We start from the raw sequence: 11,022 nt of genomic DNA on the forward strand, positions 1-11,022 counted from the left end.
TGCTTAAACATTGATAAAAGTCAAGAAAAAAAAATCTTTGTTTAATAGCTATTTCAAATATGATTAGTTAATGATATTCATAGATATTGGAAGGACCGCTCAAATTTGACTGAATGATAGTCCATCAAGTTTATGATACAAAAGTGTAGAAGATGGAGACTAAATGAAAACTATAAGGCCACAAAATGTGGAAACACCCGATGAAGAAAATCAATTGGTTGTCACATTGCAAAATATTCGGAATTAGATTCTATCATCTTGTTCCCTAACTCAAAATGTGGAAACACCCTATGAAGAAAATCAATTGGTTGTCACATTGCAAAATATTCAGAATTAGATTCTATCATCTTGTCCCCTAACTCAAAATGAATAAGAACGGAATGACAAGTTTTTTTGACTCACGTTCCTCAAGGGTTAGTTTTAGGGCTACATGTGCACATTCGCATAATTACCCATGAAGATTTTGTTTAAATATCAAATCCATGAATGAGAAGAATAAGTTTTGAGCTCTTACATTTTGGTGTCGTATGTGGGAACAAAATATCTCATCAACAAGAGCAAATATTGAGGATGATAGCAAAGGCGCATAATGAAGCAAATGATCCATTGAGATGCTTGGAGGACTAATTGCAATAGCAACAAGAGCATTTTGAATAGATGATTCATTCTTTGTAGCATAATTAAACATTGGCCTAGGATAATCAAGAGTTATGACAACAATTATATTCCCTATGTTCGCCCCATCTGGCACTCCTTTGGCACTTATGCAACCACTTCAAGAGGACTCACCCCACTATGTGGAGGACAAGTCAATCCAAAATGGAACAATTCATTTTGTCAAAGATAAGGGACCTTTGTAAATACATCTGGATGAATTAAAGATGCATGTACATTCGATTAAAGGAAAATTATCTCATTAGGCAGTAACTCAGATAGTGCATGGTTTGATTTCTAGCACATTTGCTACTAGTATATTAGAAGGTAAAGTCTCTACATGTTCATGTTCCCAAAGTTCCAAGTTTATAATTGGATGACATCCCATGAGTTTCGGAAATTGGGAAAACTTCCAAACTTTTGGTGGCTCCAACAAAAAGAAGATTCCATGAAACGAGAAAAAAGTAAATATTTTGCATATCATTATATTTATAGGATGTAATATTTAACATAGGAGAAAAAGTTTTTAAGGCTAGATATGTATAAACTCATCTTAACCTTATAAATGCGTTTTAAATTCATGAGGACCATTTTGGGTTTAGAGTGGATAATATCTACATAGTTGGGTGTGAGTTGTTACATAGACATATAATGGAAGAATGCAAGAGTCTCAAACATGTCGTGGAGATGTATCTAAGGAAATGACAAATTTTTGGCTAAGGAGCAAGAAAATTTCCCTAAAACAGGGAAGTACTAGAAGCTTTCTAAGCAATTCATAAGAGAAGGACAACAAAGAATCTTTAGTCAAGTGGGAGTGAAAGTTCAACCTACAATTCTCTAAAAACCTCATTTTGGACACCTCATTTTTTAATAGATTCCATTTGATGAAGTAACATCTCCCCATAATGATTCTCTTGTAGTCACCTTACCCGTAACTAATTGTGAGGTACAAGAATCTTAATAAATTTTGGAAGCTTGATTGACATTTTGTTTCTACCCATATTCTAAATGATAAGAATTTCGAAAACTAAATTAACCTCTAATAATAGTACTTGGGTGGGATTAAATGGCAAATCGATGATATCAAAAGTTGAAAGTTTTCAAAATAGTATTATTTAGTCTATCCTTGTCTTCTTTGTTAAAAGAGATTGGTCCAAAGATGGCTTTACGAAGAGAAGACCTTAAAAAGACTAAAAAATGGTGAAAAAGTCTGAACTTTGTTGACTAGATTCCTCTCTAAATGCCTTTAAAGGGTTATCGAAAGCTTGATTTTTTAAAGAAAATTATATATATGTGTGTGTGTGTGTGTGTGTGTGTGTGTGTGTGTGTGTGTAAAAATCAATAAAAGGAAAATTTCAATTTATGTCCTCAAGAGGCCACTCAAATTGGTGTTAGCTTGCTGAATTTAAACTTGGGCAATAGTTGCTTGAGGAATTGAGGAGGCTCCTAAGAGTTAGAGTTGGTGGAAGGAACGACATATGGAGTAGTAGTGACAAAACCTCATTTTCAAACTTTGGCGTTCTTCATAACTTGATTTCTTTAAGATAGTCATTAAGACTTTAATTTACTCACTCTTGATTATAACAAAATTTGTCATGCTCTTTTGCACATGAAGAGGAAGGTAGAATGAATAATATCAAGTTAAAAGGTTAACATCAAAATTGTCGAAAAGATTCATATCCAAAGTTGACGGAATAAGTTAGGTTCAATTCGATTTTGTCTAACGAGATTTTGGTTTGAGGAGTATGAGTTTGAAATTTTGCAAGTGGGAAATTGATTAGAGCCACAAAATGTGTCATAAAGGCACGAATAGAGAATGAATTATGCAATATAAAGACTTAATTCATCTAATTAAACTCGAATTGTTGCTAAAACCTTAGTCATGAATCTAACATATATCTTGAGCTAAATATCAAGTTTAAAGGATACGAGTTACAAAAGTCGTTTACAACCATGGTAAAGAATGAGATAAATATACCTTAAAGAAACTCCAAAAGTATAAAACTTGATAAGATTTTTAACAAATACAAATAGAGTAATGCACAACATGAGAGATGAGAAATGAAGATTATGGAAAAAAATAGAGGGCATGTAAATACAAGAAAGAAGGTTGGAGTCCATAGCTTGAAGATCAACATGGAAATTAGAGTTTAAAACCTAGCAATTGCACATACTTTTACCTTAACGTGAATTTTGAAGACTTATTATGGTCATCTTTTAGTAAGCCATGACCAATTTGAAGCTTAAGAAGTCACGAATCCAACGCTTTAAATAATGTATAAATTGAAGCTGAAATGAATGTCATAGTCATTTGAAATAGATAGTGTAAAAACAACACCTCATGTCAAAATTGCATAGCCGTTTTGACTTACTTTTTTGTAGGAATGAAAATTTTTCAAAATCCATGTCGAAATTCAACAACTCACAAAGTCGAAATGCATGTCGCAATCCATTTCGACATGAGCCAGCCCAATTTGATATTAGTTGCAAATTCAAAGGTTTGACTTATTTTGACATTTCTCAAACCCAAAGTGGGGCTCAAACATTCAAAAGTTATATTTTTATTAATTTTTAGTTTTTTTAAGTAAATTTTTTTTAAAAAAATAAGTAGACAATATGAACATATCACATGTAGGGCTCTTATCCAAACTATAAAAACTCAGTTTTTAGGGTTTTTTTAGAAGAAATCAAATTTTTGTTAAGGAGAAAAAGATAAAAATGAGATCTTGATTTGTTTTTCTTTTCCATTATTATCAATCAATACATTATTTTTGAATTCTTTAATTTTCAAGAATGGTTCGTTATTTTTCTTTAATGGATTGTGTAGGTGACAACACACCCATGAGAGACTAAAGGGCTTTCTTGGGGTATGAAGTATGAAACCTAGGGTTAGGATTTGAAGGGAAACAATGAGAATGATTAAACTAAATAATGGAATAAAGTAAGTGTTAAGGCATTGGTATGAAGAGTAAATGGTCTTTAATGTTAGTTTGCATTAATGTGATGGTATAATTGTCTATTCCTTGATATTAAGGATTTTTTTTTTTTTTTATGATTCTTGATATCTAGTTATTTAAGGTTTTACTATTATTATCTACCTTGAGGCAGATATCTACACAAAAGTGTTAAAACGCTTAAAATCTTAAACCTAGACCTTAGGCTTCATCTCCATTTATCTAATAGATAATTCAAAATGGAATAAAAAGTTGGAAATTGATGTGAGAAAATAAATGTCAATCTTAAAAGAGAAAAACATGCAAGAGGGGGGGGGGGGGTGAATTGGGTTTTTTAAAATTCTTTTTAAACACAACAAATTTAAGCAAAGAGAAGCAAATATAAAGAGATAGAGTTAGAGAAATCAAACTCAGATTTTATAGTGGTTTGACACTTCCTTGCCTACGTCCACTCTCCTCAATCTCTTAACTGAGTGAAAGTTTCACTAACTTGAAGCTTCAACCAAACTTCTAATCACCTTTACACTTGGATTCCGACTCCAATGGATTCTTACACAATCGCTTCAAGTTTCAACTCACTTGAAGGCTTTAACACTCAATTAACAAGTATGAATCTCTCCACTTAGCTCAACAAAGGCTCAAATACAACTCAAGACTAGGATAAATCACAAAGGTACACTAAAGTATATGCAAATGGAGATTTAATGCACCAAGAAAAGAAATGAGAGTTTTTAAGGCAATAACAAGTAGATAAACAAATAAACGCAGGTGTTCTTTTATTCATAAATGAAGTGGAGCTCTCTACTTATAGGTTTTTAACATCGGGAACCAAGAAAATAAAAAAGCAACCTTAACCGGTTGAGTTGGGGGTCGACCGGTTCACTAGCTGTTGGAGCATTTAATGCTTGGCAAGTGACTGTTACCCTCGATCGGAACTCGACCTAACCTCAGCTGAACCTTGACCAGACCTCGATTGGAAAAGCAGATCCCTTGACCGGGAAGGAAAGACTACTGGAAGAGAAAGTGTTTTTTTCACCTCTCGACTAGACCTCGACCAGGAAGAGGGAACCGGTTGATCGGTACCTTGACTGGTTGAGCCGGTTTGGATAGAGCCTTGACTGGTTCACCATTTTTTTACCCGAAAACCTATTTTTTTCTGGTCTTTTTGCTTCTAACACTTAGACAAGTTCTTTAGGTAAAATTATATGTCAATTTTGAAATATTTTGCCTAAGGTTCATTTGATAGATCTCAGATTTTAATGGAAATGTAAGTTTAAAGCATAAATCGAGTTTTTCAAAGATGCATGAAATGATATGTAAATCCTAAGTGCACTCATACATTCATCTTACATATGTTTCCTATTATTAAAGGTCTTCCAAAAGTCTTGATCTTGCATCCATTAGGTTCTTTGATGAATTTTCAAATTAACACTTAGAATTCTTTATAAATCAAATCAATTAATAACTTAACCATGATTTGTTATCATCAAAACCTGATTAGGAGAACCCTTGGGCTAACAGAATGCAATCCTAAGTTTTATAACTCAAATTGATCATATTTAGCCTTGTATTTTGATTACCACAAGATCAATAAAAAATAAATACTCTTGTTTCACCTAAAACCCTAAACTTGAAGTTGAATTGTGGAACCCCCAATCTTGAAACATTTGAATAAAAAATCAATTCATTCCAATATTTTAAATTAGATTTATTTAGCTAATTCAAATTTCATTCAACTTAATTTTCATACGTTCTTAATTTAGTAGATCATATAAAAAACAATTTTCTTGTCCTAGTTTTGAAAATTTCCTTAAGTTAATCTCGAATGATGATCCGTAGAGTCCAGAAAAGTCATAGTAATTTTTCCTTTGGTTTTTCTTAGTTAGAGTTACTATGTAATTAGGCTTAGTATTTAGGATAATAGAGAAAACTAATTAGAAACCCACCTAGTTAGTAAAAGATCGAGAGATGTCCTACAATTTGTCTTTATCTTGGGAATCAAATTCTCATTATTTTGTGGTCTTGATGTACCTATTCTCCTAACCTTTATTATAGTATAGGAAGTTTAAAATGGGAGAGCAATACATCTTCAAAGAGGAGAACAACTAGGTACTCTCTTTTTCCATCTTCTTTAAAATATAAAGGAGAAGGATATCCCCTAATCTAAGCTTAAGGTTGAATCAATAATTCAACATCAAGCAACTAGTAAGTAGATGTAATGTCCCAAACCCAATTTAGGATTAAAATTGTAATTTAAAAATTATTATTTAATTAAAGTAATTTAATAAAGGTAAAAAGGTATTTTCGTATTTAAAACCCCTAGATATAAATTAGATTTTTCCTACATTTTCTATTCAGAAAACCCTTTTACACAGAAATCAGAAAAATCAGAGAGCATAGAGTTGAAGATTTGGAGGTTTAGGGTTTGAAGATTAATTTTTCAAGTAAGATTTTTAATCCTTAAATTAATATTTTATATTCATTAATTAGTTTTGAACACTTTAGATATTCTTTGGAATATCTCAATTTTGATTAGAGTTCGTTTAATTAATTTATAGGTCAAAAAGATTAAAAATTTATGAACATAGTTTGATTTATTAATGGAGGTCGACAAATTTTGATTACTCAAATGAATAGATCTAAAAATAATAATAATAAATAAATAAAATAATAGTAATGTGATTTTATGGAATAATAATAATAATAATAATGGGTGTAGTTGGTGGCTTGAAGTAATGGTGTTGCAAGGTCTTTGAAAACAATAATATATATATATATATATATAATAAGAGTAGTGTGATTTTATGGAACGGTGAAAATAATAATAATAATAATAATGTAGATGTGTGTCGTGTAACAGAGGGTTTTTTTAAAAAAACAAAAAACAAAAAACAAGAATGCGTATGGACGTCGAGGAATGAAGAAACAAAAGAAAAAAAAAATGTTATAATAATAATAATAATAATAATGGGTGTAGTTGGTGGCTTGGAGTAATGGTGTTGCAAGGTCTTTGAAAACAATAATATAATATATATATATATATATATATATATATATATATAATAAGAGTAGTGTGATTTTATGGAACGGTGAAAATAATAATAATAATAATAATAATGTAGATGTGTGTCGTGTAACAGAGGGTTTTTTTTTTAAAAAAAAAGAACAAAAAACAATAATGCGTATGGACGTCGAGGAATGAAGAAACAAAAGAAAAAAAAATGTTATAATAATAATAATAATAATAATAATAATAATGGGTGTAGTTGGTGGCTTGGAGTAATGGTGTTGCAGGGTATATATATATATTATTATAATGGGGTATGAGGGGTGGAATTGTGATTAAGCGACAGTTGGTTTATCATAACAATAATAATAGTTTCTTGTATAGGTTTTAATTTACTTTAAGTATATAAAGAAATAAATTGTGAGGGTAAGATTAGGAAAGAAAATGAATTTTACAATAATTTGGAAACCCAGTAAATTAATTTATTATTGTTTAAGTAAGTTGAAAATAATATTGGGTAGTAATAATATTAGCATAAAAAATTAATTAGGATCCCTAATACTAAATAAAATATTTGTAAGATTGTCAAAATTTTACCTTTAGATAATTGTGTATGATATTATGTTAGGTGAGGAGTAAATTCATCAAATTAAATACTTCAAGTTTTTGAGCGTTTCTTCAAAGTAAGGAAAATTAATGCAGATTTTTATAAAAAAATAATAAATTTCTTTTTATATTGTATTTTGAAATGTATAAAATATTATTTTTATCTTTACACATGGATCAAATATTTGTTTTGTATGGAACATATATTTGAGAATTTTCTTTGTTTATGAAAAATGAAAAATTGAGGAGATATGATATTTTGTTTTGTAAGTGTGAGTTAATGTAAGTGTGGATTATATGACCCTAGTCAATGAGTTATAATTGTTGACATTTCTATGACTCTAGTCTACGGGTTATAATAGTTGATATTATATGGTCCTAGTTAACGAGTTATAATAGTTGATATTATATGACCCTCATCAACGGGTTATAATAGTTGACCTTATGATCCTAGTCAACGGGTTATAATAGTTGATCGTATGACCCTAGTCAACAGGTTATAATTGTTGGCATTTGGTTTTTTTTTTTCACCTTAAATGGAACAAATTTGAAACTAGTCACTTAATTGTGAAGTCCCACCTAATTGGACACCATTTGTTATACGATAACTAGAGTAAAGATATTTTGAACGTATTCAATTTGGTTTTGATGAGAACTTGTTTTGAAATGGATATGAGAAAGTTTCGTTGAAAGGTTTGAATGTATTAGTATTTTGAATTCAAAAGTTTTTATGAAAATAAATATATGTTATATCTCCTATTTGCAAGCATAATTGAAAATGTTTGATTCATGAAACTATATTAATGTTTTTTATTAGGCTTTGAGTTCATCCCCCTTTGTTGATAATCTTTCAAGTAACCTCAATTCAGGCGATGAGTGACTCTTAGGAGGGAAATTTGGCTTTATTAGGATATTTGTTTAAATTCTCTTTATGTTGGACATTGTTTAGAAGTTAAAACTTAATTCTCGTTTGAATTATTTGAGTTTGGAGTTATTTGGACAATAACACTTTGATTAATGTATTAGTTTTTTTAAAGTTGATACTTGGAGATTTTAAAATTTTATCATACTACTCTGAACAGGAATTTGGTAATTGGTAAATTTTTAGTTACAATATTAATGTTTGTGTCGTTTCCACTTTGAGCCTTTGGGTTTGAAATGTGAAATGACCATCATGTCCTTGGAGTGGGTTTTGGGGTGTGACAGTATATAGATGATATTATAATGGATTTGACATGAAAAACTAGAAGAATGGGTTGAATCATCATATGAAAAAGGTGAAAAGAAGTCTTAAGCTAGCTTGGAAATGAGAATAATGAAGGGTGATCTTGAAGATGAAGTTAGGGTCCTAAGAATGTGGAAGGAGATGAATTCCAATTCTTTTGTCCACTTGGTATATAACCAGAAGATACTTTCTTGGAAGTGTGGGTCATGTAGAGCTGCCATGGTTTGGAAAAAGGGAAATGATGAATTAAGAAGGGTAAAAATGAAAAAAATGACATGAAAACCATGAAGAAGGGTGAGTTACGTAAGCAAAGATAGTTTAAGCTTATGCATGTGTTTGTATAATTATGCTTCAAAGTTTTATATAAATATCATATCCATGAATGAGAAAAATAACTTTTGAGCTCCTATAAATACAATAATGATTTCTTTATTCCAAATTAAGGTTGGTTTAAGCATTGTGCACAATATGTCCAACAAATTTTGAAAAAAATAAATATTGAACATTTGAAAGAAAATTATTACTTTCTTTATCTTTTCTTAATTCTAGATAATATTTTTTTTTAGAGCCAATAAAAACTTTCAATGGTATAACCGTCCAAATTCATGGATTTAAGGCACATTTAGGAATATTTTAGAAAAAATTCTCTTAATTTATGCCATATATATATATATATATATATATATCCTAATCTTTTTAGAAATGCGTAACACTAAAAAGATTATTCTCAAAAATAGTATTTATCAAGTGTGGTTTTAAAATCACCTTAAACGATTCTTTAAAAGTTTTTCAAATATTTAGGGCTTGTCTGAGAACTATTTTTTAAAACAGTTTTCTGTTCTCCAGAACAAAAAATATAGAAAACTTGTTTGACAACCACAAACTATTTTTTGTTCTTAAGAACAAAAAAAAAAACTGTTTTCAAATAACATCTTTTAATTGTTTCTTATTATTTTTACTTGTTTTTTTAAGGCTATTTTAAAAAATAATTATACAAACATATAGAATGCTAGATATAAAAATTATTTTTAAAACATATTTAAGAATATTAAAAACATGTTAAAAATATTTTAGGTTTTAAACAAACTTTTATTCTACAAAAATCATAAAATAGTGTTCAAAAACAGTTATCAAACAAACCCTTAGGGCTGTTTGGTTGTTGTTTTTGAAAATTATTCTGGAAAACATTTTTTTTTTTGTTTTTGTTTTCAGAAACAAAATTGTATTTGAGAATTGGATTCTGGAAAACAGTTTTTGTTCTAAAAAAAAAAAAAAACATGTTTGGTTGTGTTAATAAATTTTTTTTTAGAACAAGTAAAATAAAAAACATATTTATAGATTTTTTTTCTTCAATTAACTTGATATCTTAAGTATATAAATAATTTTTAAATTCACATTTTATTAAAATTTAAATAATTATTCTCAAATTTATTTACACCAATTATAATTTTTGTTAACTTTTAGTAGATAAATATGAACATGGAATATGATATAGACAAATAAGGTAAAAAATTAATAAAATAAAAAAATAACTCAAATATAAATATAATTTTTATACCATTTAAAAATAATTATTGATTTCCTAATGCAATTTAAAATATTATAAGATAAAAAAATTACATGATATAATAAATTAAAAATGATGCAAATGTAAATATAATCTATTTACCATATAAATACACATCAGAAGTTAATCAACATATAAATGTATCTTATACAAACCATGTTATTATTTATCAAATATGATATTGCATATAAATTACTAAATATTAAATTTGATGTTGCATATAAATTATAAAATTTACAATTTTTTTTTATAATGTATAAATTATCAATTACCAAATATTACCTTACCAGATATTAAATCTGATGCTACAAATAAATTACCAAATATTAAATTTGATATTTATTAAATTTGATGTTGCATTATAAATTATAAAATTACAAGTTTACCAAATATGGTTCTCCCTATCTCAACAACCACCAGCAAATCCTCAATCCCAAAGCTTTCTCCCAAATCCCAATCGCAGTCGAGGGTCGTCGAAGTTGGAGAAGGAATCTTAAGTTTAGTCCTGATGCCGACAATAATGAGTCACCATCCACTAGCATGAAAACTCTTGCGGTTCGTCAATTGTAGTGAGGTAAGAGAGCCCTCATCCCTTGATATCTCATCTTAATAGACTTCGAAGAAGGTAACAGTTGGGTTAAACGGGAATAGTTCTTCTTCTTCTTCTTTAATTTTCATGGCATACAAGATTGATGGTTTGAAATTGGGACTTGAGAATCTCATAATAGGACTCGTTGTACTTGGCATCAGACTTGGCGCGGTCAATGTTGAGGTGGGTAGGAGTCGGTTGAGTCGTGCCGGACTCGGCCAATATTTTGAATCCTACTACCACTGCTTTCCACCCTACTGCCACACACCATCACTCACAACATCTCCACCTATGGCCTTGCCCTTCAAAGCATCGCACGATCGCCGACATCTTTCATACCCATAACCATTTACTCGTGCCATTTACTCATGCCAAGACCACCATAGTCAGCCAACATGGCTGCCATCTTCATCCTCCATG

This window comes from Vitis riparia, chromosome 17 (genome assembly GCF_004353265.1).
Source record: "Vitis riparia cultivar Riparia Gloire de Montpellier isolate 1030 chromosome 17, EGFV_Vit.rip_1.0, whole genome shotgun sequence".
NCBI lineage: Eukaryota > Viridiplantae > Streptophyta > Magnoliopsida > Vitales > Vitaceae > Vitis > Vitis riparia.